This window comes from Mustela lutreola, chromosome 6, assembly GCF_030435805.1.
Source record: "Mustela lutreola isolate mMusLut2 chromosome 6, mMusLut2.pri, whole genome shotgun sequence".
NCBI lineage: Eukaryota > Metazoa > Chordata > Mammalia > Carnivora > Mustelidae > Mustela > Mustela lutreola.
Window position 1 is genome coordinate 12,192,093 of NC_081295.1, and position 24,655 is coordinate 12,216,747.

At 41.4% G+C, this 24,655-nt stretch overlaps 1 protein-coding gene across 8 annotated transcripts in view; it reads right to left on the reverse strand.

The window, feature by feature from the left end:
- SCAF8 (SR-related CTD associated factor 8) overlaps positions 1-24,655 on the reverse strand; it is a 225,641-nt gene that overhangs the window by 91,764 nt on the left and 109,222 nt on the right. For 2 of the 8 annotated variants that reach the window (XR_009354469.1, XR_009354468.1), the window contains one exon: positions 22,187-22,253. The exons of the other annotated variants lie outside the window; for them this stretch is intronic. The gene's annotated coding sequence lies outside the window, so the exon portion shown is untranslated. The remainder of the gene's footprint in view (positions 1-22,186; positions 22,254-24,655) is intronic. 8 annotated transcript variants of the gene reach the window in all.

Sequence of the window (24,655 nt, forward strand, 5' to 3'; positions counted from 1 at the left end):
AGAAAAGAAAGAAAGAAAAAAAAAAAAAAGAAAAGAGAAACAGGCTTCAGAGTTAAATCTGAATTTCTGGTTGCGTGAACTAACTTGTAAAGAAAACAGATGACTTCTAGTCTACAACAAACATTAAATCTCAGTTATCTACAGTGTTGAAAAATAGGCTGTTCTACATAAGATAATGGTTCAGAACTACAAATGTGCACATGGAACATAAATCCTACTTGGTCTAAGAGGCATATCTGGACACCATACAACGCACCGCCGCTGGCTGGTTTCTGCGCTTCCTGACCAGATTCCAGAGCTCCCGGCAGGTACAGCTCGCGGCTGTGTCCGGGACTCACTAGGTGCGGGCTCGTCTAGCTGCTGGACTAGATGGAGGAGATCTCCTGCCCCACCAGGACAGCTTACAGCTTCACCTCCGTACTAACTGCGGACCCGAAGATCAAGGATCTCAGAGAAGCGTCTGATACGGACCTGAATTCGTATCACATGGGCTTCACAGAGCCCTGTCTGTCCTCATGTAGACCAGGAGGAAGCTGGACCCATAGGCCTTGTCCTTCAATCTGCCTTGAAACACACACATACTCTCCACCAGCTCCCAGGTGCCCTGACACTCCCTAACAACAAGACCCCGACCCACACCCACCTTGACCGATCGTCCTGGCCACGACCTCCTGGACTGCCCAAACCTGTCCTACTGAGCCAAGCCCCCCCAGCCCCACGTGCCTCTCTAAAGCAGACCTCGTCACAGCTGCTTCGGCCATTCAGGAGCCTCTGGAATCTACTTCCTGGCTTTTACTGGCTGAGTTTCAGAACCGCGGGTCAACCTGGGCAGGTGCCTTTAAATCAGTCAGGATTTCTGCTTGTTTTTTTTATTAAAAAAAAAAAATCTTAAATGAAAGCCTTTTTAAAATGATACAGGTAATAAGTTACAATTGTGCAAATACTATCCCGGGAGATGAAAGTCCATCTGTTCCCTCCCGCCATTTAGCTCCTTAGACTTTCTCATATACACATGCAAACGCGCCATTTCTGCTGATTTTTCAAAAAATCTACATACAGGATAAAGCTGTCGTGTAATTTGCTTTTTTTCCCCACTCCGTGTATGAACCTTCAGGTTCAGCGTATGCAGACCTATCTCATGTTTAGCGGCTGGAGAGAGCATCCCTATTCAGGTTCTGTATATAAAATGCAAATAATGCATATTATGATGCATTTGCTTGCACTTACACCAAGTATTTCCTTGGGCTTGATTCCTGGATTAAAGGGAGTGCGGTACCCTTCCAGCCTTTTCTACAGAACCTGTAAATCAGTCAGGATTTCTTGTAGGTACTTGACCATTTGAATTGTTTTGGGATGTAAACCAGCTTGTTTCTGTTCTCAGGTGTTGATCACAGCGGCCACTCCGATAGCCCCTGGGCAGGGACTGCGTGGTGGCCGCACAGCAGGTACCGGGCATGCCAGATGCATAACTGATTTTGTGAGGTTCAAGTTCTTCCAGGTGTTTCCTCACCGAGTTTATGATTCAATAAAGCAGCATGCTAAGGCTATGAGGTTAGCGTGCAAACTACAAACAGCCAGCCCTTCGTCTTTGCTTCGCCAAGTAAGGTTTTACCGTGACCTGTTTACCAGGTTGGACAGAGCCAGACGGGACAACTCCCGTCAGCGCCTTGAGGGCAGGGCCAGCTCCCCCACATGCCCTTCGGGATCACCACCCTCCCCAGCCCTGGCACCGGGCCGACGGCAGGCACTCCTCAATCGTTTGTTGAGATAAATGTCCACCTCCAGGTTCAAAGCCATTGCGGGGCCTCAGCTATCTGCCGTCAGTCCTCCCAGACCCCGGCCGGTTGCTATTTCTGCCTTTCCCTTCACAGTCGGGAGATTCACCTGCTGCGCGTTCTGACAACTCCCATTCTCCTAAGTCATTCAAATTTCATGTGTTGTTGTCTGCCTTGTGACTACCGCAGCCATCGGATTTCACAGTTCAAAGTAAGAGGACCATATAATCCACTGTGCGTGGAAGAGCATTTCAAGATGGAAAAGAAGAACTATTAGTCATCACAGCAGGACGACAGGCATGAAACGGGGATCCCTAGGGACAAACGGGGACGTAACGGTCATCCTCCTTTTAAGTAGGGCGATAAGGGACCTCGGCTTAGCCAAAGTGAATTCCAATACGACATGTCCTGGACCGAAATCGAAGGCGGCTGCGGCAATTCCGAGAAGTTAAGTGTGACAAGGACACAGCAGGACCCTGTTCTATTTCGGTTTTGCCACCAGAGGCACAAATGCTAAAGGTACCAAGACTGGCAGATTCTAAGGGAACTGCGACAGGACCGCTTAAAAAATAAGACTGTTTGCATCGACTGGAAGTATAAAATTGTTTTAGAGAATAAGTTACAAGATCCTTTCCTCCCCTAAACTGTACCTTCAGACTTCTCTCAGTAACCAAGCGAGATTCCTGGGTCTGAACCTTTCAGCCACAAAATTCCCCGTTAACAGTCCCCTCCCTGTAGTTAAATTAATAGGAGGATTCAAAAGTCTGCAGAACTGGACTCAGCATCGTTAGTTACAATTCAACTAACTTCGGGGTAGAAACACATTTTCCAAACTGCTTTTCTATTTCTACTCGTGGGTCTATTCTTTTTGTCAGTCACATCGCTCTGTAGGCAGGATTTTTACTTAAGGGAAGAAATTCTAGCAAAACCCATGTCACCTTAAATTCTTATTTATTTTTCCTCACTGATTTCAGTGACAAAGGGGGGATTTCTCCTACTGGAAAAATACGGTTCTCCTCGTGGGACAAGTGGAATCTAGTGGATGACTCTTCGCCAGATGATTTTTATCTATTATTTATTTGGATGAACACAGTTTTATTGTTATGTCACTGGGCATAGGATATAACTTATGTCTGTAACCCAGGATAGAGATGTTCACTGTTATCAATAATAATGCCTGCAGAGAAGTTTGAATACAAAGTCTCCTACTCTTAAGAGCAAATTTTTAATGATAGGAAGTTTTGACTTCTGGGGAGAATACTTATCATTCTATTGTAAAAAACTATCTAGAGAATTCTACCATACTTGGTTTGGAAAACCAGAGCATCAGGGAAAAAACAGGCAACTGATGTAAAAGATGCTGATAAAAATACACATATATATTTTATGAATAAAGAGTACAATACATGATATCTTCATACGTTTATTTTATCGGCATCTTTTGCATTGCTTTCTCGTTTTCTTGGTGTCTGTGTATGAAGAAGTAAGTATAGTTATGTGCTTCTTGAGAAAAAGCCTCTTGTAAAGGATTCTTTTGGTATTTCTTAAAATGTTATCTATCTCTGTTGTTCACTGAAATAGTTTAGAACCTCAAGTTTTCTATTCCTACATTCCTTGACAAGCAGGGGGGCGTGTCAAGTGAAATGGAGAAAAGATCTTTTTCTTTCTCTGTTAGAGATAATAAATACAAACCCACCAACCGGGACACGTAATTTCAATTCAACAAATATTTACTGAGAACTAGGCATGGCCTGGCACTTTGCTAAGCACACAGAGATAGAAAGTTGCACACCAGCAATATCTAAAAATTAGCTCATGGATACCGACAGCCATATGCATTACCACTATTGACGTATGCATGCGCAGAACTCCCACACTTGCCTACTAGCATTAGTGCGCAGAGTCTCTCTCCCGATCACTTCTGTCTTGAATGATTATCAATTCTACTTAAGAACCCCCCATATACATAGTTTCCGCAGAAAATGATATCAAATATATATCTTAAGTAGATTTCGAAATTCAAATGTACGGCTATGCATGGTTGTAGTATCAGCTTATACTGGTGAACCGTATGGAATCCCATTTGAGGATTTCCTATGCCCCTTAGCCCAAAATGTTCTCGAAAGATACTTAAAACTGGGACTGTTTTGTCACGGTTCCTTCATTTTATTCCTTATTTAAAAGATACTGAATGCAAATGCCTTCGGCTTAAAATTTTAAGGAGATGTAGTTTTCGTATGTATTTAAATCAGCTACTAAAATCCAAATGCAATTTTGAAAGCAATTTCCCAAATGTCACATACAGCTGTCAAATGCAGCTTAAGGAAATGAGGAAGACGACAAAGACAGGGCTTTGCAGGACACAGCCCGCACGGAAGCTCTCAGAGGCTTTTAAATAGGCTGAAGGGACAAAACGATCTGAGGAGAAGTGAGCACACAGAGGAAGCTGGTCAGGGCACGCAGCCATTTTAAATTCCTGTAACTAAAATCGCCCCACACGTTCAAATAGGCCAAAACTTAATCTTTAATCACTAGAGAACTGGAACACTTTCTAGACTGGAAGAACTTACTGGGTAGGTACTAATCCCAGAAACGAATAGAACACGACATTCCTTTAATCTGTCAAACTTAAATCAATGATCCTGAATAAAAATAGATCCTCCGTTTCATAGTCGACCACCTGTCATCTTTCTAAAATCTTTGCAGCTAAGAACACAGCAGAAGTGAAATCAGATGGGGAAGATGGTTGTGTGTCATGGGGGCTGAAAGAAAATAAAAATAACTTCAAACATAATTCGCTTGGTAAAATATTTTTCAACAATGGAGTCCATTCTTTCTCCATACAGCTCATTTTACGAGCCGTGTGTCATGACTAGATCAACGGTGAGCGCAGACCCACTTCTGGGGACCCCTGCGTGTCTTGCTCCAAGTTGTCACATGTGTGAGGCGGACGTGAGCTCATTTATCTCATGCTGAGATCTACAGATGTGAGGAGGGGACCCAAACATTTCTGAAGGGATCAAAGTGCGCTATTTTAATTAGCAAGATCAAATGTTGTTTTAGGCAAACAAAGCGAACAAAGGCTAAATCTGAAAAGAAAAGTGACAGTATGGACTCTGAGGAGTTCTGGGTTCTGAAGAGCGATTCCTGTCACGGACAGCGAAGGAAGAGGAGACGAGCTCTCAGGGACTTTCTGGCATGGCGTTGGTCACAAGCCATCCACATCCAAGACAGGGAGAGTGGATGTTACAAACACAGGATTTATCATCAGACACTCTTGAGTCAGAACCCATCTTTCACCCACATGAGCTGTACAACTGGGGCTAGAGTGTATGTTTCGTCTGTGAAGGGAAATACATAATAGAATACATAATTGATATAAAGGGTCTAGTATATCAGGTGGCCAGTACAGAATAATCATCACTGTTATTCGACAATTACAGTGACAACCACACAATGCTCTATTATGCCAACACTCCACGATTCTGGGAATAAGGAGGAAGGAGAAGGAAAAGTGCAACAATGTTTCCAGGTTATCCAGAATAGTCCAAGGAGACGAAGGCCACTGGTGAAACCCCTACGCATTCTAGGACATCAAGCCATCAGTCAATGTCTTGGCTCTACCATGATTCTGGGTTTCTAATCCATTAGGGATGCGAGATAAAACACAAGATGCCCAGGTAAGTCTGATTCAGACATACTTACACTAAAAAATCACTCATTATTTATCTGAAATTCAAATTCAACCAGGTGTCTCGTACTTCACTTTGCAAACCCTGGCAACTCCATTTCTACTGCCGCTTTCCCCTTTGCTTAATTCACATCCAGGGGTCCCGAGGAAGTTCTCTTTTATTTTCAACTCCCAGACATGGAGAATGGGGTTTCTAGAAGTGCAAAAACCGGCACCATTCATTTACAGAACTTTTTCACGTTTCCCCAAACTCCCAAGGAAATTTTACCGTAATGTTCACCTGATGCTCGTTCTAAGCAGCTGGGATCTGCACTCCTGCCTCACGCACTTATAGACGAAGAAACCAAGGCAGAGGTGGGCGCCGTCACCTGGTATGTGCAGCTACCCTAAACCTCCTACACTCTTTGCACATAATCAGACTCCACATAGCTTCCCTCTACCAGGAGGACATGAGACAGCTTGAACTTGGCAACCTAAGAGTCCACCGATGAGTGAATGGAGAAAGCAGATGTGGTACACACATACAAGGCGGTATTACCCAGCCATTGGAAAAAGAAAAACCTTACCATCTGCAACAACATGGATGGACCCAGAGGGGGTTATGCTAAGTGAAAACAAGTCAACGACAATTATCTTAGGATTTCATTTGGAAGTGGGATCTAAACAGCAAACAAACAAAACACAACAGAAACAGACTCAGAGGTACAGGAAGCACACTGCTGGTTATCAGAGTGGGCTGTGGTGGGAAGGGCAGCAGAAAGGGGATTAGGAGGTACAGATTTCCAGTTATACAGTCAACCACGGGATGTATGGACAGCACAAGGAATACAGTCAGTAACTTCATAATAACTGTAGGGTGAGGGTCGGTAACTAGACCTCCTGTGGGGATCGTCTCATAATAATGAAAAAAACAGAATCACTACGATGTACACCTGAAACAGGACAGCGTGTGTCCATACACTTCCAGAAAAAAAAGCTTTACTGTGCATTCTGGAACAAAGTACACTAACCATGCTTTTCACATTCCCTCTCCAGTTTGACACACTGCAGTTCTTACTCACGGACTAGACAATCTGTCCAGGGCCTTCCAGCTCCAATTTTCTTTGATCGATGACCCATAAAGGTTGCTATGTCCCAAGGCCAATTTTTTCCAAGAATCTCCAACGGAATCTCTACTCCGAACTCAGCCTCCCAGCCTGCTCTCCCTAGCACTTCATCATGCAGGACAAACTCTACCACACTAAAGGCTGCAGAGTCCCACGCCGCTGGTAGGTGGTGTCGCAACAACCCTGGGGCTGGTCCCCTGCAAGACCGCAGCGCGGTCGGCATCAGACTCCAGGTCACCCGGGGATGGCGGAGAGCTGGCTCCGCTCCCTGACTCCCCTGGCCACTCCCCACCAGAGCCAGATCTTGGAAGGGCCTCTGGCCTTCCCTCTGCACAAAGCAGCCTCCCTTTCTGCCAGAGCCTTGTCTCTGCTGCTGACTCTTCAGACAGACTGAGAATGCATGAACCATAAGCCGTGATGCTCTCAAAGAATGTTCTTACTCCTATGTCCTCCTGCTCCTTGATGCTCCATTATTTCTTGAATGGCTGCCTTTTTGCTCTATACTTTCCTACAGGTTTACGTACAATAATAAGATGATAAAAAGGCAGAGGGGAGTTGGGCAAAATGCGTGAAGAAGGAAGAGTGACACAAGCCCCCAGTTCTGGAATAAGTCAGTCATGGGAATAAAAGGCAGGAGTAGGAATACAATGATACTGTAATAGCCATGCAGTAGGACACATGACAGCTATATCTGTGGTGAATGTAGTTTAGTGTATAAACTTGCCAAATCACTAAGTTACGCACCTGAAAATTAAATAAACACCTATGATTGCAGAGGCTTACACTCTTAGCCAGCACATTATCTTATACGTATCTTGTAAAATGTATGCTTTTCTGAAAGTCAAGTCCTGCTAAAAAGAGAGACTTTGGGGGCACCTGGGTGGTTCTGTGGGTTACAGCCTCTGCCTTCAGCTCAGGTCATGATCCCAGGGTTCTGGGGCCAAGCCTCACATTGGGTTCTCTGCTTAGCAGGGAGTCTGCTTCCTCCTCTCTCTCTCTCTCTGCCAATTTGTGGTCTCTGTCAAATAAATTTTAAAAATCTTAAAAAAAAAAAAAAAAAGAACTCTCAGGTTAAAAAAAAAAATCTAAAGATACCTCCCCATTCCATTTCCCTCAGTATTTTTAGGTGACTTTCCCTGAAGAATGAATATTAACAAGTAGGACCAGGTGCTCCTGATGTCTGTGGGCCTAACATCTTTTTCTCTAGAATCGAGATAATAATGGAAATAATAATCACTAGCACATACCAGTCCGATTCTAAACGCCAGGTCACACTATCAAGTGCCATTATAAATCCTCTTACACAGATGAAGAAACATAGTAACTAAGTGACACGCCCAAGGTCTCACCACTAGGGGCTTCCCAATGTCAGAAGAAAAACAGGGCAACCGAGGAACTTGTCCAATGTCCTTGATGAGTCTGGTTTCAAAGCTATGCTCTTCACCTACACATTATTCTCATGCCCTAATTTAGAATAAAACTCTTTAAAGTTTTACATGAAGTATATACATCTGGACCGAAGGCAGAGGGTATAATGGGAAAAAAAAGTGCTGACTAGTGATCTAACTAGTAGTCTCAGCTGTCTCCTAAGCATCCAGAACAGAATTATCAACAAAACCTGTCTTGATACAGTGTCATTCTGGAAAACTAAAGTAAGTTAGGAAACTAATGTTTCACCTCTGATAGTCTTATTTATTAAACTTGTAAAGTGCATAGAACACACTGAAAAGTCATGAAAATTGTATAACATAAAAAGGAAACCCTGTAACTTAAGACTTACCAAATAGACCACAGTGTATTCCAGCAAAAGTTTCTTGTCTCCTAGCCATTGGGCTACATGGACAAATTTGTTTATTTATTTTTTATATTTTATTATTTTTTAAGAGATTTTAATTATTTGTGAGAGAGAGAGAGAGAGAGCAAGAGAGAGCACAGCAGGGGGAGCAGCAGAGGGAGAAGCAGGCTCCCTGCAGAGCAAGGAGCCCGATGTGGGGCTCAATCCCAGGACCCTGGGATCATGACCTGAGCTGAAGGCAGACGCTTAACCCACTGAGCCACCCAGGTGCCCTGACAAATTGATTTAATTCAATGTTCTGAATTCGTCACTCATAACGGATATTGATATAACAGAGAAATGTACAGAACGAAGGCCTGCTCCTTCTCTGATGGCTGGCTCACTGAGCAGTTAAAATACAGTAGCATGGGAGAAATATCTAGCATCCACTGTACCATGTGATGTTCTGTATCAGGATGGGGTGTGTGTGTGTGTGTGTGTGTGTGTGTAGGGAGGGGTATTCACATCATACAGGACTAGTTTAAAACTGTGAGTGCAGTTATCTGGTTATTAATAAAGCATGTTCTTTCAAGAAATACCTCAGTAAACACTGCATTTAACACCCGTGATCTAAGAAATACACGGCTCTCTAGTTAATGGACTTTTACTTATTCTAGAGAATCTCTCCACCTCTCCCCTAAAGAAATGCCAGATATTAGACAACATACTGGATACTAATCCCCAGCCCTCTAAGTTCATATATCTGTAACACATTGTGGCAAGCTGGTGCCAAAATGTCTTATTATAATTGATTTATCCCATCTACTAAGAGGCAATGAGTATCTGGATAATTGCTTAGGGGCATAGAATTTAAAAGTATATAATGAAAATATAATTTTCAAATATTTATGTGGTCTTACTTTTCAACACCAAATCCATACCTATAAAAATGTCTATGTATTTATGTGTCAGATATTGTTTCTCTCACTCAGAATTGGTATGTGGGTAATAAATTTTTACTATATAGAATTTGAAAGTTAATAGAGAGATCTTTTATATAAGTGACCAGGTGATTGTTTTAAATTTTTTAACTGGGTTGAATTTAAATGCCTTAGAAATGACCTAATAGATTTTTGAATGAAATGCTATAATAAATTAAAATGTTATAGAAAAATTGTTTTAAAAAAAAACACATTATGTCTTGTGATTTTTACTAAAACTAGGGCATTTAAGTGCAAAAAAAGGTGTCAATATGAGTCATTGAAAACAGCAACTGAAATACGATTATAGACTCTACAGGGAAAATTCCAGAAAAAGTATTACATCAAAAGAAGGAAACTCACTGAATTAATATGAGAACTTCAAAGAAAAAAATGAAGAACGCTTAGATCATTAAAAATGACATACACATCTGGTTTCTTGATATAGATGTCTGTAAGTGAGGGTTAGAGAAAACACAGAATAAACCACTCTGATCCTCAGAGAACAGCCAAGAACAGAATAAAGTCTAAGAATTCAGCTACCATATCCCAGAATGGGTTCTAGGAAAATGTGTGCGTAATAACAGCAGCCTGAGAACTGACCATGTTCTAGGTTCTATTCTGGGTACTTCACATCTGCTAAGGTAATGACTGCATCCCGCCCGTGCTATTCTCAACCCCATCCTACAGAAGCAGCGTGGGTAACTGTAAGGTAACCTCAGAACTAGCAAATGGCAGAGCCAGGACTCCAATCCGGGCCACCTCCCTGCAGGATCTGGGTGGCTGGCACGGCAGCCTGTGCTGAGTGCCAAGGACTAAGAACGCTGGCCCCGAGCGCAATATTGTCCTACAACCAGAGGCCCAGGCACGCTGTCTACGGAAGAGTTCCTCGAGCCCTAGCGGCTGGCTCCGTTCACAACCTTCCGCATCGCCGTTTACCGCCACCTTCCAAGTACCCTGCAGCACCGGGCAAGGCCAGCTGAAGGTGCACAGACGGGCTCGGGCTCTCCAGTCGGGGCACAGGGGCAGTTTTAAGACAGACATGCATTCGTTTGGCTCTCGAACCCTCCATTGTTAGCAGGCACAACTACAGCGGTCACTGTGTGTGTGTGTGTGTGTGTGTGTGCGCGCGCGCGCATGTGTAGGGATACACACACACATTCCTATGAAATAGTTTGTTGAAATGCTCAGAGAAGGAGACACTCTTTGTAAGGACACCATGGTGTTAGGGCAGAAGCCGTTTTAACAAGTTAAACTTCCTCTGGGACTATTTTGGGTTAGTAAATTAAAAGTTAAAATAATGTTGAATCTAAGGAATCTTAAAGTTCCTTCAAACACCGAGAGTTTGTGATTGTGTGTGTGTGTGTGTGTGTGTGTGTGTGTGAAAACAGAATTTCTGGTGCTTTAGCTGGTGTGTGTCCTATGAGGAGTGTCCTAAGTGTCCTATGGGAAGGTGTGCCACGACACCACTAAACACTGGGATATGCTTCCACTGGTGCAGAAATGGCAAGTGAGCATCTCTTAGATGATGACAGGCACTTGTTAAGGCGGGGGAAGGAATGCGGTTCCACTCCCAGAAATACCAACGATGAATACTTAGCTCTAGGACCACCAGCTCATCATCAGGAAAACTAGCTTCCTTTCATAGGTGCACAGCGACCTCTACTGGTATACAGGTAGCATCCCAAACGCAAAAATTTTCTCTGTAAATTAATTTTCAGAGGCACACCTTAGAATATCTACTCTTTTGGAGCCTTAAAAAAATCTTTAATTGAAAAAATTCCTTCCTCTGATGGTATTAAATATTCCAATCAAAATGGTCCACACATAGGGGTGCCTGGGTTAAGCGTCTGCCTTTGGCTCAAATCATAATCACAGAGTCCTGGGAAGGAGCCCCGCATCGGGCTCCCTGCTCAGTGGGGAGCCTGCTTCTCCCTCTCCGTCTGCTTGCCACTCTGCTTACTTGTGTGGCCTCTTTCTCTGTCAAATAAATAAATGAAATCTTAAAAAATAAAAATAAATGGTCTAAATATATATTATCATAGAGTAGCACTGAACTGAGCAGTACTTTAATTAAAAAAATTAATCCCACCGGTGATAGCAAGAATAAAAGTATCAGGGCATCAAAACTGTAATTAAAACAAACCAAAACCAACCTTTTTGGGAATACCTCTAATATGCTCAGAAAGTTACCCAAGGCACCAATTATAGAACAATAATTATATATTAAAAATTCTCGAATGCTTTGAAACTTTCAGTTGTCAAATATCACATGGCCCATTTTCTCATGAATATTTTGTTTTCTCGTTTTCGAAGTAATACTTAAAGCTTTTTTTCCTTTTAAATCTCAGAGGCTATCAGAATTAAAATTAGTTGTAAGTACGTTTATTACGTTTATTAAACTTTCAGTGGATGAATTTTGCCTACATGTGAAGAAACAGCAAAGACGGCCTCACATGCTTCATTATGTAACAGACATGCACACGGAAGTATGACTGGAATACTGAGCATGACTTCAAAGGAAAGCGTGAATTTTTAAAAAAACAACGGGAATATTTTTGATTCTTGTAAGCTGAACTAATTCCTTTGAAACTTCATTTTCATAACTTTCCACTGCAGAAAATGAAGTTAAGAAAGAACTCAAAATGATACCCCAGATTTTATTACAATGGTGGGCCAATAGAGCCTCTCTTCTTTTTTGTTCATATTCTTTTTATTTTTTTTAGATTTTATTTGAGAGAAAGAGGGAATACAAGCAGAGGGAGAGGGGGAAGCAGGCTCCCCAGTGAGCAAGTAGCCTGCTGTGGGACTCAATCCCAGGACACTGGGATCATGACCTGAGCCGAAGGCAGACGCTTAACCAACTGAGCCACCCAGGTGCCCCCATATTCTTTCTTTTTAAACAAGCACAATTAAAATATCTGAGGATTAGTGAGTTAGTTGGGTTTTGCACAATATATACACAGATTAAATGCAGAGTTTGAGAAATATTTTATTGCCTAAATAAGAGTAATGGATTGGCGGGGGGCACCTGGGTGGCGCAGTCCATTAAACTACCGGTTCTGGCTCAGGTCATGAGACCCAAAGGTCATGAGCTCAAGCCCTGTGTCAGCTTCTGTGCTGGCTGTGCAGCCTGCTGGAGATTCTCTCTCCCTTACCCTCTGCCCCCTCCCCCCACATCCTCTCTTAAAAAAAATATGAGTAACAGATTAGGAAAAATGAAGACATTTCTATTTAACTTTGATAACTAGGATATAAATGTTTCTACACTTTCTTTTTTTTTGGAAGGGAATTTGAAAGTTATGATTTATTCATTAAATCAATAATTATTTATTGACCCTCTACAAGGCACAAGAAATAAAATTAATAATAGGCCACTCACATTTAATTAAGATCTTGCTAAATGCTGGACACTCCCTCACCCACTTTACATGCCTCATTTCGTTTAATCCCTACAATGACCCTATGAGGTAGTTTCTACACTTTCTTTTCATTATTTTCATTTATTAGTTTATCAGTCAATATGTGTTGCACTACCTGTAGGCACCACCAGGAATAAAAGGGTGAACAAGGCATTATATTATATCCTTGCTCCTGAGGAATTAAAATAGGAATTAAATAGTTATGGAAAATACAAATGATTTGCTCTACAAATAATTATAAGGATGTATCTTAAATAACTTTAAGATGCAGTTTTCACTCAAAAGCTCCCTCCCTCTTTGGTCTCCTACAACCACATCTGTAGCCACTGGGAGGGCCTCGAGTCCGCCGACCTGCACACTGCTTCTCTCTCCCCACCCTTCTGGGCGGGGGCTGGGAGAGTGACACTTCTGGCTCAAGGCCTATCCATATGAATAATCGTTAAAGCGATTATGACCCCATGGCTCTCCTATCCAACCAATCATATCCCACAATCACATATTGAACAGACATGCGGCTTTTAACAAGACGAAGTAGAAAGTGAAAGCCCACCGAGTCTACCACAGTCCTGCCTGCATGTCCAGACCCTCCCCCCCCCGGCCTACAGGATAAGGCTGGACTCACATCAGGATAACATATGTCATTATAAAAGCAAGAACCGCAAGCGCTAATAGCTTTTAAATGATAAAGATTAAGTCAAGAAATTCTGTGTAAATACTGAATGTAATACTGAATAATAATAATAATACTAAATACTGAATTCAGTATTTTATATATAATAATACATATCATATATATACTGAATACTACTGAATAATAGTAATGCTGAATAAATACTGAATGTAAAATGTGTAAATACTGAAGCCTTGACCATACTCAAAAATAACATCCAAAAAGGCAATAACATCATTTAAAACACAGCCAGGACTGTGTGTAAGAGAGAGAAACAGGAAACAGGAAACACCTGAAATATTCCTCAGTAGAAGATTAGTTAACTACACTGTCGTTCACTAACCACTGGAATATTATGCAAGCATGAAAAGAAATGATATGCTTATACACACTGGAAGTCTCTAGAAGGTCACATGGGGACATATCAGGGGTTGCCTCTGCACAAGAACTGGCTGGCTGGCTAATTTTGAATTTTTTACTTTCTAACCTTCAGTGCTTGTTGAATTTTTCATGATGAACATGTACTATTTAAAAAATAAAACAGAAAAATAATCATAAAATAAATACTATTTTTTTAAAGATTTTATTTATTTATTTGACAGAGAAATAACAAGTAGGCAGAGAGGCAGAGAGAGAAGGGGAAGCAGGCTCGCCGCCGAGCAAAGAGCCCAATGCGGGGCTCGATCCCAGGACTCTGGGACCATGACCTGAGCCAAAGGCAGAGGCTTTAACCCACTGAGCCACCCAGGCGCCCCAATAAATACTATTTTTTAAAAGAGAGAGAGAGTATGCACACATGTGAGTGTGAGTGGCAGGGAGGGGCAGAGGGAGAAGCAGACACAGATTCTCAAGCAGAATCCATGCTGGGTGTGGAGCCCAATGTGGGGCTCAATCCCAAGGCCCCAGGATCATGACCTGAGCCAACATCAAGACTCTGGTGCTTAACTGACTGAGCCACCCAGGCACCCCGAAATAAATACTATTTTGAATGACAAAAAACCCCAGGTGCTCTGTGGAGAAGAGAAAGGAAACAGGGATATTGCTAGGTCAGTGGCAGAGTTTTTCCACAACAACAAAAAAACAGGATAGAGTACCTAACTTTTCTTTTTTGGCCAAATGAATATTTTGACAAATTCATTTGACAAAATAAACTAAATGGATTTTTAAAAATAAGCAATGACTGAACTGGGTTAAGTGACAGTATTCCTAAAAGGAAATAAACCTTTACACAAGAGATCTTCGCTGTGGGAGCACTACAACATTTTATAAAATATTTTCTATCTCCACAGTAATCCTCACAAAATTCCTATCTGCTTTATTCAGTGCTTTGCTCTAAATGTTAACACTCCAAGAATTATTTCTGAGTAACATTCTGTTCTCCTCTACCCGTGGAATCTTCCGTTGTATAAACAATATGGTAACAGAAGATGAACTATCCACACACATCCCCAAGACCCTCAGATGAAAAAGTCTGTGCTTAGGACAGAATTCGCCATGGGGACTAAGAATGCAAAAAAACAATTCTGAAAACAACCTCAGTTCAGAAACACCTCAGTTCAGAAACCCTGCTTTTAAAAGCAGATCAAATCTTAAGGCCCCACAATGCTATAACTGACAGGTGCTTTTTTTTTTTTTTTTTTTTTTTAATAATCACGACACCTTATGTGGGGCTCGAACTCATGACCCTGAGATCAAGATTCATATGCTCTACCAACTGAGCCAGGCAGGCACCCCAGCTTTTCTTTTTTGACTTTTTGAAAGTATTATAGGAAAAAAAAAATCTAAAACAGCAAAAGCAACTATATGATCTAAGGTGAAGTTCTGCAATATAAAATTTAAATTTCATAACTAGTATAGGTAGAGATCAACCGGGACAGAGCAAAAAGGGGAGAAAACAAAACAAGGTAGAGTTGCGGCTGCAGACCGCACACTGCTCAGCTGTACGAGGAAGGTAGAGAGCAAAGGTCTGGAAGACCAGGAATTCGATGCGCACTTGTGAACTGATCGTTTTTCAGTTGTGCATTTCAGTTACAGGCAGATTTTGTTCTGTATAAAAATGTATATGCTGGGGGCGCCTGGGTGGCTCGGTGGGTTAAAGCCTCTGCCTTTGGCTCAGGTCATGATCTCAGGGTCCTTGGATCGAGCCCCGCATGGGGCTCTCTGCTCATCAGGAAGCCTGCTTCCTCCTCTCGCTCTCTCTCTGCCTGCCTCTCTGCCTACTTGTGATCTTTCTCTCTGTCAAATAAATAAATAAAAATCTTTATTAAAAAAAATGTGTATGCTGGAGAGTGATGGTGCACGTCGGGGGTGTTTAACTTTGAATCTGAAATGTGCCGGGGTAGATGAATTTTAAAATGGGCAGAGAAAGGCAGAAAAGAAAGCTAGGCAAAGGGAAACACTAATTTTACAGTATCACATGAGCTGACAATGTATTTGCAGATTCAGACTGTGCTCCTGAAGTACCTGTGTTTGTGTGTGTGTGTGTGAATATACCTTATGTCATATAAAAATCTGTGCATGTAAAGAAAGCAAAAACAGCCTTCTACTGAGTCTGACTGACCTTCATGTGTAATTAAGCAGTGGGAATAATTTTACAGTGCAGATGTTTTTGTGGCTGTAATTAGGATCGGCTCCATTCATCTGTCCATTTTCAAAGATTTATCATTTTTAGGACACCCCAACAGTAACATTCCTCCATTGTCATCAAATGATTAGTAAAGAATTTGCCCCTCATGACTATTCATCAGAGTTAAAATCCTGCACCAACAAAGCCACTTAGCTGTGGCAAAACGCTGTTGGAGATCACCAAATGAGATGAATGCTGTAACTCTCCACACACCCTTACAAAACTTTGAATGAAAAATTACAGAATACTCCAAAGGGGATGCATCAGCACCACACAGGTAGAAAAATGAACTGACAACCCCGAAGACATCGGATTAGCCTTTAAAAGAGTTAAAAATGTTTTACATTCAGCTAAAAGCTTTCATACTACTAGGTCCAGATTTAAATGGTGACATCTTCTTTTCTGAGCTTCACAGCAGAAAGTACAGGTCTTCTCGGCTTTTTTTTTTTTTTTTAATTTTATTTATTTGCTAGATAGTGAGAGCCAGCGAGCAACTAGCAGGGGGAGTGGCAGGCAGAGGGAGAAGCAGGCTCTCTGCAGAGCAAGGAGCTCAAAGTGGGACTTGATCCCAGGACCCCAGGATCACAACCTGAGCCGAAGGCAGACGCTTAAACAACTGAGCCACCCAGGCATCCCTAGATCTTCTGTTTTAATAACTAAATGCACAGTGCAGCTTTACGATAGATTTGAAATGATCTTTGGAAAACTGAGAACTAGAACAACGGTGTGTTACTTTCTTGCTATGGCTAAGGACGTTTTTAGTTTGTAGTAATGCTGTATCACGAGCATTTTATTTTCGACAATCAAAATGTCAAAATCTTACTTTCTCCTTAGAAACTTACCAATTAAGCCTTTACCAAGAGGCTCTGACACCCACCTTGATGGGATCTAATTAGCTACTTAATCCCTCATTTAAATACACAACTAAATTGCATGCCAAAATGCTATATGGTCCCCATCAAACTTACTGTACTGTATAGTTTGTTGAATAATGAGTCTGTGTTATGATGGAGTCTTGAAACACCATTAAGTACAAAATTATTTTCCTTTTGAAAAACACACATTTTTAGGTCATTAGAAAACAACCCGAATTAGAAAAAAAAGTAAAAATCAGAAACAAATCTGCCTTGTTAAATGCTTTTCTAAGGAAAGAAGACAGAATGCACATTTGCATCTTGGGTGGAGAACTAATCTACCTAAAAAGCGAAGTGCACTATTGCTACTTCTATGTATCTCCTTCAACAATTACAACTCTTGGGTTTTACAGGTTAATGAGAATATGGATAAATAAACTGCTTCCTTCCTACTGTTGCTCTTTTCATATCATAAACAAGAGGTTCTAATTTTAATACGATTATCAGCATGGGCACATAAGAAAGGAATATTTCAGGGGCGCCTGGGTGGCTCAGCTGGTAGAGTGCCTGACTCTTGATATCAGCTCAGGTCATGATCTCAGGTCCTGGGATTGAGCCCTGCATCAGGCTCTGCTCTGGGCATGGAGCCTGCTTGAGATTTTCTCTCTCCCTCTGCCTCTGCCCTCCCCCCGCTCTCCATCTCTAAGAAAGAAGAAAAGAAAGAAAGGAAGGGAAGGAAGAGAAGAAAGAACAGAAAAAAGGAAAGGAAAGGGGAAAAAAAAGGAAAGAACAAGAAAAGAAAGGAAGATAGATTTCAAGGTTAGCGAGCACAACCGGGCTAGAACAAAAAGTAGCATGCTCCATGCTCTAGTTGTAAGGAATAAATACTTCTGAATTCCATTCCTAACTCCACCTAATATGAATATAAAGAAATCATTTATCTGTTAAGTATTTAATATGCTTATCAGTCAAGTGAGTCATAAAACAATAATATTAACCAAAGGTCAGTAAAGCTAAAGGAGAGTCAGGTGCGGTAAAAGAAAGGGAAACTACAAGGTCAGCAAGAAGCAAACTATACACACTAACACCACTACCCCCAATAGTAACCTACTTTCACTTACTCGTCCAGCTTCTGAGTGTTCTAGAATTCCTGTTTTAACTTTTTTTTTTTTTAAGTTTACTAGAATTAAAAAATAAAGGTTCGTTGTTCATGATAACATACTCTAAGGACAAGCTTAATAATTACAAGAGTTTGAAATAAGCAGTCCAACAGTGGAACAGGAATCATTCAACTCCAGACTATTGGTAATACTGACATTTTTATAGAAAAGGAATTTAATTTTAATTAGATTTGACCGATTAAACACAAACAACACAGGATGGGCTGCTTATGTTGACAGTATTCAACACTTTGAGGGGGAAACTGTTGACTTTATTACACAAGACGTCAATTTCGTTATAAGAAAAAGGGCAGGGGCGCCTGGGTGGCTCAGTGGATTAAGCATCTGCCTTGAGCCCGTCATGCTCCCAGGGTCCTGGGATGGAGTCCCACATGGGGCTCATTGCTCAGTGCGGAGTCTGCTTCTCCCTCTCTCTATCCACCCCCCGCCCCCTTCCTGCTCACTCTCTCTAATAAACAAAATCTTAAAGAGAGAGAGAGAGAGAGAGACAAAGGAAAGAAGGAAGGAAGGGAGGAAGGTGGCAACACTGGGCTGGGGGAAAAAAATGTATCAGTAGGTGACGTAGTATTCCTGGTTTCCACCTGAGAATGTTACCTCTAATACCCTGCAAGGAAAAGACATAATATACAGGAAATGGGATCTGAGAAGACCACTTGCTAGAATAATTCCATAGAAAATGACAATCAGTGGTTCTCAAAATTCAGTATGTGTGTAAGTGACCTGATGGAGGTTCAAAGAGGCAGGTTCCCTCATCGACTCCAGAGCTTTTAGCGTCACTTAGTCTTGAGAAGGGCTCAGCTGGCATTTTGAACAAAACTTCTGGGTATTCTGATTCAGGTTACCCACGGCCCATGCTTTGAGAGACACTTAATCTTACAAAGGGAGATCCCCTTATCGGTGGTCCCACCCACAGCATGGTCCCACTGAGCAGTATGCCCAGAACTTTGAATTCCCTGCCATTTCATCATTAACCTCTAATGAAAAGTCAACATGAAAAGCTCTGTTTACAAAAATCACTTATTAAAGTGAGTTTTTAAAAAAAGGGATTGTATCTAAAATCACAAACTCAGTAAGAGGTAACTGTCTAGCATCTATTATGAGGCAATGAAGACAAAACAGAAGAAAAAGTGAAAAAAAAAAAAAACAACAGAAGGAAGGTAACAACTTACTTAGAATAACTCTGCTTAGGGCTAGTCTTTTATGTCACAAAAAACAGGCTACCCACAAGGGGACTACAAGCAAACCCACCTGTCTCTCTACTTGCACTCTCCTAGCCTACACGGAACTGCCAGGTCAATCTCTCCAGAAAAACCAATCCATCAAATCACTGCCTCCCCCACTGTCTAACTGGCAAAATGTGAACTTCTCAGCTCCTGATGCTTAAGGTTCTGTGGAATCCAGTTTCACCCTAACCAACCCAACCCCGTGTCACGTTACTCCTAATGGAGGTCCCGACGATGGGTCTTGGATCCCATCAGCCTCTGAATGGCTGACTCTCAGGCTTAAACCTTTGTCCTAGCTGGGTCAGTAGTCCTGCCTGGAATACCCTTCACCCTTTCTTCATCTAATGGCAGTCCTTCTAGACCTACCCTAAGTATCATTTCCACCATAACTGCCATAACTGCCACCATAACTCCACTTTCTCATTTCATTCATAGCTTCACCCAAACCTGAAGCTTGGGACTATATTCTACTCGTTCTATTACACCATTCGTCATAGTGCTCCATACCCTCTCCTCCCTCCAGGACTCTCCCAGTTCCTGGAAGGCAATCACATTTAGAGAATTTCTTGGTACCTCCACTCAAACTGAAAGCCAGTCATACTGAATCGGCTTGATAATTGCTACCACAATTTTTTAACAAATCATATCCTAGTACATATTTATAAATGAACATACTGAACGACTAGCTGGAGTAAACATTTTTTTTTAAAGATTTTATTTATTTATTTGACAGACAAAGGTCACAGGTAGACAGAGAGGCAGGCAGAGAGAGAGGAGGAAGCAAGCTTCCTGCTAAGCAGAGCGCCCGATGTGGGGCTCGATCCCAGGACCCTGAGATCATGACTGAGCCGAGGACAGAGGCTTAACCCACTGAGCCACCCAGGCGCCCCTTGAGTAAACATTTGACATTACACATCCAGTGCTATCAGCAGCCATTCAGACTACACTAAGTAACTGTCTTTGTCCTCAACTATTTTTCATGTCTTAAGTATCCTTGAAACTATCGAATTATTTTCTGCGACCAGCATTACGTGAAGCTCTATAGTATCTCTTTATTGCAGATTCTGAAACTCAGAGCTTCCTATTTGTGTAAGTTACTGACACTGATATTATGGCTGAGATGAGAAGCTGACGCATCACTTTCCCCCCAAGACAAAATCACCAAATCTTTTATTATACTGATGTCTTGAAATAAATTTCAGGTACGGAATTTATTTCCTGTGTGCCATGTTTAGCACCTGGTATATATGAATGTGAAATATTAGCTATTAATGATTTAAAAGCTCCAAACTGAATATACATCAATCTGCCACAGAGATTTTTATCTCTGTGATTATCTGAATTAAGTAAAAAAAGACAAGACTAGAACATGGCAAAGAGCTCAGGATAAACAACTTTCTTTAGACTTAGTATTCAATTATCATCTTTTAAATTGTGGCAAAATATATACAAAATAATATTTACCATTTGAATGGCATTTATTTTTACAGTAAGAAAACCGTTGAGAGGATATTGCAATACTGACTAAAACGTGGGATTCTTTCCTGCAAAAAGACTGCTACAGTTAACACCTGAATTTGGAAACTTGTGTTGGCAAATATCTTTTTTACATCGTAAACACTGCGACTAATGACAAAAATAATTAAAATTAAAGCTATTGGTGGTTAAACCACCTGTAAGTATTTCAGGCAGAGAAATAAAATGCAAAATATCACACTTCCTAGATTTTAGGCCATTATTTTCTTAAAATTCATAAATGGGCCTCAGTAGCAGTAGCAGCTGATCTTTACAGAGAGCTAATTAAGTGGCAGATAACTGCTTAGGGGCTGATATGCATTATTGGTTTTTGTTTTCTCATTGAGGATTAATTGATATACCATAACATTCACCTTTCCGAGTGTACAATTCAGTAGTTTTAAGCATTTTCACAAAGTTGCACAATCATCACCACTACCTAATTTCAGAACATTGTCATCGGCTGAAAAAAAACTGTTGCCATTAGCAGCCTGCCTCCGTCTCCCTCTCCCCTCAGCCCCTGGCAACCACCCATCTACTTTCTGACTCTATTGATTTGCCTATTCTGGACATTTCATATAAATAAGGCAACAATATATGTGGTCTTTTGTGTCTGGCTTCTTTCCTTTAGCATAATACTTTCCAAGTTCAACCATACTGCAGCATTTCTGAGCATCTTACGTTACTTTTTAAAAAATATTTTATTTATTCATTTGAGAGAGAAAGAGAGAAAGAGAGAGAGAGAGTGAATGCACACGAGTAACAGGGAGGGGCAGAAGGAGAGGGAGAAGCAGTCTCCCGGGTGAGCAGGGAGCCCGACACGGAGCTCAATCCCAGGAGCCTGAGATCATGACCGAAGGCAGAACTGCAACCAAGTCACCCAGGATTTTGAATCATAAAACTGCTAATATGGTAAACAGCAGTCCACTTCCTGGGTCTTACACTATCAGCAACCAATGTTGTTACAACACTGCTAGAAAGCAGAACTTTCTACTTTCTAACTTTCTGCATCTATGCCCTCCAGTTTGTAAGCCACAAGCCACATGTGGCTGAGCATTTAAGTGTAAGTAGTGTGACTAAGAAAGGGCATTTTTTAAGTAAACGCTATGCCTAACGTAGGGCTTGAACTCACAACTCTGAGAGCTGAATGCTCTCCTGACTGAGCCAGCCAAGTGCCCCCAAGAAAATGAATTTTTGGTTTCTTTAAAAGTTTACTTATTTAAGTAATCTCTACACCCCACGTGGGACTCATACTCACGACCCTGAGATCAAGAGTCACATGCTCTTCTGACTGAGCTCCTCAGGCGCCCTCTGAATTTTTAATTTTTAATAGAGTGAAATAGTCACAGGTGACTAAGGAGGTCCTTACAGGACAATGCAGGTGTTGAATGATGAGAGGCAACATCCTGTAACAGGGCCACACCATGTTCTGGAAACTTTCAAAAGAAGAAAGAGACTTGGGTTATTCATACTGAGAGGGGAGCAAAAAGAAAAAATAAAACTTCCAAAGAAATCTAGATTTGACCTCCAAAATGTGAGAGAGCCTCCTTCAAATCCATGCCCTAGGGCTAGGAATATACAAAGAAAAAAGAAGGGAGGCAGAAAGCACTACACTTGAAGTAAGGGCTCGCCACAGTTGCACGGTCCCGTCACTGAGTCGGAGCAGCCGCTAACATCTATGAATCAGTCCAGGTATTGTACATAGCACTGTACGTGTTTTTCATTTAATCCTCGAACAAGCCTTCCACATAGATGTATTTATCTCCGTTTTATAATAAGGATATTGAGACTTGGGGAATTAATTTGCTGAAATAAAAATGCAACTTTTGGGGTATCTGGGTGGCTTAGATCATGATCTCAGGATCGTGGGACAGAGCCCCGAGCTGGGCTCAGCGCGGGGCGCGAAGCCTGCTTGAGATTCTCTCTTTCCTTCAGCCCCTGCCCCACCCCACATTCTCTCTCTTTTTTAAAAAAAAAAGCAACTTCAAACTGCAATCTAACGCCTAGTGCCCTTTCTCTATGTTCCGGGGGATCCTGCAGATCCTTCTGCTGCGGCCGTCAACACATCATGCTGACACAGAGCAGTCTGGCTCCCATTGGAAGGGTGAACTCCTTGAAGTCAAGCACGGTGCTCTCTCAGTCCCCTGCTAGCTTTCCCCAGCACCTACTACTACCAACTTTCACCTATCGAAGTACTAAATATACATATTCTTCAGGATTTGCTGAGTTTGCTGTGGATTTGTTTATCTATTTCAATGATAAACCCATGGGGTAACATGCTTTCTCCAACTCTCACCCCTGAAGCATTTATATTTGAGTTTTAGAATCAAGTTTAAAGTTTAGCATCTAAAATAAACTACTCAGGGTGGCTGGGTGGCTCAGTCAGTTAAGCATCTGACTTCATCTGCCCCTCCCCCTGCTTGTGCTCTCTCTCCCTCTCTGTCAAATAAATAAAATCTTAAAAAATAAAAAAAATAAAATAATAATATAAAGTTAAAGTAAATTAAAGTAAAGTAAATAATTTAAAATAAAATAAAACTAACTTCTTTGGGGCACCTGGCTGACTCAGTCAGTAAAGCATGCAACTCCTGATCTTGGGGTCATGAGTTTGAGTCCCATGTTGAGTATGTAAAGATTATTTAAAAATAAAAAATTTAAGGGTGCCTGACTGGCACAGTTGGTTAAGCATCTGACTCTTACTCTCAGTTCATGTCTTGATCTCAGGGTTGTGAGTTCAGGCCCCGTGTTGGGCTCCACACTGGTCACAGAGCCTAGTCTGAATGAATGAATAAATGAATGAATGAGTGAATTATACTTTATTTTTTTTTAAGATTATATTTATTTATTTGACAGACAGAGATCACAGGTAGGCAGAGAGGCAGGCAGAGGAGGAAGCAGGCTATCCACTGAGCAGAGAGCCCGATTCGGGGCTTGATCCCAGGAGCCGAAAGCAGAAGCTTTAACCCATTGAGCCACCCAGGCGCCCCTGAATTATATTTCTTTAAATTGTTTCAAAAAATTTGCCAAGAAACTCAGAACATTAAATGTCTGATCAAAACATTTCACTCTGAGCTGTCATTTTTTCAGAATCATTAATAAAAAAAAAATCAGATTTCCTCTATCTTTAGAAATCATGCTATAGAAATTTAAATAGTACAACTGAAACCCTACATTGATACACAAATGCTGTGCCATGTAACAGCATTCACCATATGTTCATCTTACAAAGCCTCGACAGTTTCCAATTTTTACATCTCATTTTTCAATTTAAAGTTTTTCATACTTTATTAAATTATATTCACTCCATACAGGCACAAGGCCAGTATCTCCAGGTAAAGGAGGACCTACCTCTGCCTCCAAATCATAAAGGACTAAAAGAAGTCTATACACATTTATCTTCTTAATCCAAACTCATAACACCTATTCCAAGATTTAACGAGATTTAATCTAGAGACAAAATAATATTCACATGAGAAGTACACTCAAAGCTCGTTAGAAACATTATCAGAGGTATCAAATAAAACTCTTAAATATACCAAAAAGCACTTCTAGTTAAAAAATGAGCTCCCCGGGGCGCCTGGGTGGCTCAATGGGTTAATCCTCTGCCTTCGGCTCAGGTCATGATCTCAGGGTCCTGGGATCGAGCCCCACATCGGGCTCTCTGCTCGGCAGGGGGCCTGCTTCCTCCTCTCTGCCTCCTCTCTGCCTGTCTCTCTGCCTACTTCTGATCTCTGTCTGTCAAATAAATAAAGAAAAACTTAAAAAAAAAAAAATGAGCTCCCCTTCCTTGTTAGAAATAAGTATCCTATAGGGTTTCTGCTAACTGCAGATCAGAAAT